We start from the raw sequence: 5,000 nt of genomic DNA, 5'->3' as shown, positions 1-5,000 counted from the left end.
TCTGGATCATTTTTCCCTTGGAACGATGATATCTTCATTTTGATGTTTCCTAGGCTTCTATCAATCCCATCTTGCCATCTTGAATCTCTTTGGAAACCTCTGCCACGCCTTTCTCCCCTTGGCGCAAACTTGCCCTCATTGTTCAATAAAGCTTGATCCTCTTCATCTTTAAACTCATCGTCATGGTAGTTATCAGAATCATCTACATGAGCATGTCTTTCTTGCCTTCTAGCATTAGGGGCTTTTTGGGGACGCTCCTCATGCAAAGAAGCAATAACAGCGTCTTGCCTATCCATCTGATCCCGAATATCATTAAACACCATGTTCATACGTTCAAATTGTTGTTGCATAGCCTGCAACATGATGGATGACTCCTCCCCTCCTGTGTTTGATGCTTCGCCCCTGCAAGACATAATTTTGAAACTACAAAGAAATGTTAGAAATAATTCCTCACAACACTCCCTCACGTGTTTATACTCAAATTATGTCACTCACACTCGTGTCTCACTCTTAAATTGGCCTTTTCCCGATATTAGTCTCACACTCTCTTGCCTTTTTCCACTCGTAGCTTCCCCTTTTCAGTTCTGCTTAAACTAAAAAACTTGATCAAAAAATTCAACTTGTATTATTTAATCTAATACCAATGGCAAGAAAATATGGCAAAAACACTAAATCAAAGGACGAGGACAAAAGAAAATAATATTTTGGTTTTGAGAGAATTGAAACTACAAACAATTTTTTTTTTCTATTTCTTTTCTGAAGTCTCTTCTTTTTTTTTTTTTTTTTTTTGGAGCTTGGTGCACGATTTTAACCTATTGCACGTCACAAAATAAGAACGAGAAATAAAGAACACAAAAGGAACAAGACAAGATGATAACAGGAAACAAAAGATAAAGGGAAAGAAAACTGATTTTAGAACCTGTGCTCTGATACCAAATGATGCGAACCTCAATTGACACTCTTTGAGACCCAACAAAAATATTGGAATACTTACCCAAGAAAGCTAAAATTCAGATTTTTGATAAAACCTTGACCCAACGTTTATAAGCGAAACGCGAACTAAAGGTATAAGTAACAGACCTTGACCCAATGATTATAATGAAATCATGAACCAAAGGTATAAAGTTTGAACGCCACAAGGAAGAATCCATGATAAGTTCACAGTTCTTGAAGAACCAAAAGAAGAGCAAAGCCTCACCTTTTCTAATTTTTATTCAATAATCTCTTATTACAATGAGCGCATGCTATTTATAAGGCATGACTGAAAATAGAAAAATATAAAAAAAAAAAACGTACTTAATAATAAAGCCCTAAATAAAAGTTGATTTGGTCTTAAATTAGCAGATCCAAAATAGTAAAAATAGTTAAAAACGTTCTAAATAATAAAAGCCTAAAATTAAAGTAGATCTGGTCCAAAACTAGATGCTCCAGACTAGGAAAAATATCTATTAACTGATATGGAACTGGAAAATCAATCAGCCACTAATCCACGCCATAAATCATGCCCAATTAAGCCAGATCAGCCCTCAATAGCTTGGATTAAATTTATTACGCCTTCATCTTCCTTTGGGCCAAGTTTGGAATGTCCTCCGTTAGAATCAGCCTAAATCTCTTGAATAAGCCCATTAAGTGCTTTTTTGATCGTCTTGGATCTTGCTTTAGTAATAGGCCCAACTGGAACATGCAATGGATCCTTAAATGCTTGTTGATTCTCATAACATAGCATGCATACACTTTGCTAAATTGGGTACTCAACTTGATTTAAAAATTGATTGATTAATTTTTGAGTTTTGTACATTCTAGTATATGCTATTTCTTATGTGTGAATTGTAGAAAATATTTTTTTTTAAGAGATATGATGGATAATCAATGTGCAAATATTTTTCTCTACTCATGCAACTGGTTATGGGTCACATAGTGCCATGTTTGCATTTTATTGAAATAGAGAATATTTTTTTCTTCATGTATATCCTTAACTTAGTTTTTTTTTTTTTTTAAAAAACTTGGTTTATGTCTTTTTATTTAACCCCACCCCCTTTTATTTTTCCCCAAAACTTGTTTTGTTTTTCCTACTTTTATAGGGGGAGAAATTTTTTTTTAACCTTTGTGGTTCTTAGGGGGAGTTGTTGCTCTTCTTAGGGGGAGTTGTCTCTATTTTCTCTTACTCTGTTGCGTATATTTTCTGTCTACCTTCTGATTAGGTAGTCTTTGTCAATACGTGACAAAAAGGGGGAGACGTAGATGAATTGTTTGTTTTGTTTAGGGGGAGAATATAAAAATTTTTTGATGTATCTAACTTAGGGAGAGAGTTAGAATTTATTTTGATTTACATGTTTCTTGTTTCACTTCTTATTGATTTATACTTATGAGTTCTTCATTGGTATATGTCTTTATTTTGTGTTATGTGAAATCAAGAATTTATTTTTGTTTACTTGTATTTTCCACATATGCATTTATGCGTTTTGTTTAGTGTTTCAGGAAATATACAGGTTGATTCAATTGAGCTGCTATCTACACTTGCAACTGATGGATAGTAGTTAGGATTGAATTTGTGTTATGAGCAGTATTTTTGTAAAGGGCTTTTACTTGTAAACTTTGAGCTTTTAATTTGTGTTTTGTCACGGATTGCCAAATGGGGAGTTTGTTAGGTTCTAAAGATTTAGGATTTTATGTATTTAGAACTCTAATTTTTATTATTGGCAAACCATGATCAAAACAGGTTGTTTAGTCTTGTTTAAACTTGCCCAAAGTTGGGTCTTTCATGTAAAGTTGGAATCGAGAGGCTGCAGATGCATTGGTGCATTTTGGCTTGGCTCAATCGATCGAAAGAAAGACTCAATCGATCGAATCTCGGGAAGAATGTTTTTTCTGCAGAATTTCCAACTCCGTCTAAGTCCATTAAGGATTAGGGTTTCAAATCTACTTCTCCCACTATATAAAGGAAACCCTAAGCCATGTTTTTGAGAGCTTTTAGATAGAGAGAAGAGAGTGCCTCTTTTGTATCTAGGGTTTTGTACCCAAACCTCTCTAAGCCTTTGTTGCTCATATTTGCGGTTTATGTGAATCTCTTGTGAGATCTAGAGGAGCTTTCCTTCACATAAACTTAGGGTTTTCAGGGTAGAGATATTATCTACATCCTAATGATCAACAAGGTTGCTGCTATTGGAGCTTAAAGGAAAACAAGCGGGGGTGCTTGTATCTTGATTGGAGAATCCAAGAAAGAAGGAGTCCGTGGATTCGGAGCTTGCATGTGGTTATGTCAGTAAGTTCTACTAGTGGGTAGCATTAGGAAGTCAAGCGGGGAGCTTGTAAGTCCTTTTGTATGAACTTCGATTCTTTCGCATAGTGGATTCATGTTTACCTTGAGGATAGCTAGGTCAAATCCTCGCCAGATTTTTATCGTGTGGTTTCTTGGGTGATCATATCATTGTGTTATTTATATGTCCGCTGCTTTATATTCTTGATATGATTGTATGTTTGTGATAACCTAGAATTGCATAAATTGACTAAGTTAATCACTTGGCTAATTAACTAGGTTAATCTAATTGTGTTTTAAGGGGTCTAAATTTCTATCAATTGGTTCCTTTCAAACTGCTTCCCTTAGCACCAAATGTACCTTCTCACAGATGTGGGTGTGATGAGAAAAGGATTTGGTCAATGACCTCTCAAGGATGTATCAATGGAGAGGAAAAGAGTAGAGGAATTTGTAGAGTCTCTTAGTGAAGATTGGGGATGAGGTAATCTTGTTTTTCTCTAGGGTTTATCTCACAAAATTCTCTCTGGAAGCTCTCTCCATTTCATGGGTATAAGGGTCTATATATAGTGGTGTGTGTTTGGAATATGAAGAGACAGTTTTTGCCAAACAGGGTAAGTTGGTGGCTTGGCCTCGCGGCTTGTCCAAGTCGCGAGTTCAAATCGTGAGGTAATGGCTTGGCCAGCTTGGGACTTTTGTCTTGTAGTGTGACAATTGGCGTGACCCTTCACCTTCCCGCATACTTCTCACGTGCACAGCATTTGGCGGCTTGCAAGTCGCGAATTAGTCGCGAGTCCTAGCCGCGAGTCTCTGCTTCTTTGTACAAAGGTGAGCAATTATTCACACTCTCTTCATACACTACCCTTATATGAATCCCACCTAAATATAGGGTTACAAAGTGCTAAATTACAAGCAAATTGGTACGGAATAAAGCCAACAAGATGGTTGATAAATTTCAACCTTACAATCTCCCCCTTTGGCTATTCCGTGACAAAACCCTATAACAAACTCTAGACTTAACGCGTGAGTTGAGAACAGTTGGAAAACTCACTCACAACTAACTCTAGAATCTATGAAGCTTTTGAACCATAAGAGCAAGAACTCCTGAAACATAACAACACAATAAGTTTATTGTATGCAAAAAACTTGTAATGCATATGGAGCAAGCACAATGGAATAAAGCAATAAACCATGACAAGACCAAAACAGACAATCACTATAACTAAGTGATCACAATGCTCATTCACACTTAGAATGAACATCCGGACATTCAAGTTGACAAACACAAGGGAAATCACTTGAATGACCAACACTCAACCAATGCACGGTACATGAAGTATGTGCATCTAGGAAAAATCCTATAAGGGCACAAAAGTGATAGTATTTAGAAGGAAATGCATAACATTTAGTTAGAAGTATTGATTTAACAAAGTACAAAAGTTGCATATGTTAGGATTAGTGCCCTTAAATCCTATTGTATGATATTATGTATGATATTAAGTTTGACATTGTGTATGACATTATGTATGACTTAATATTATGTTTAATAAATTTGTTTTATTATTATGTGAAATAATAGTAACATGAATATTCGGATATTATCACATAGTCCATGAGATGCATAATATGTGATTTATGTGAAGAGTCACAGAAGATATAAATCACAAGTTCTTTGTAAACTCAGAATTATAGTTCGTAGTCGGTGATGAAATTGGGCATTTCATCTGCGAAGACTATAACATATCAA

The 5,000-nt window shown here is 35.5% G+C and overlaps 1 pseudogene; it reads right to left on the bottom strand.

Moving 5' to 3' along the window:
* The window catches only part of LOC136068111 (uncharacterized), a 15,402-nt pseudogene that overhangs the window by 4,391 nt on the left and 6,011 nt on the right, over positions 1–5,000 (bottom strand).

The sequence above is a fragment of the Quercus suber genome, unplaced genomic scaffold (genome assembly GCF_002906115.3).
Source record: "Quercus suber isolate HL8 unplaced genomic scaffold, Cork oak 2.0 scaffold_99, whole genome shotgun sequence".
Lineage (NCBI taxonomy): Eukaryota > Viridiplantae > Streptophyta > Magnoliopsida > Fagales > Fagaceae > Quercus > Quercus suber.
This window is presented reverse-complemented; position numbering and strand designations above follow the sequence as displayed.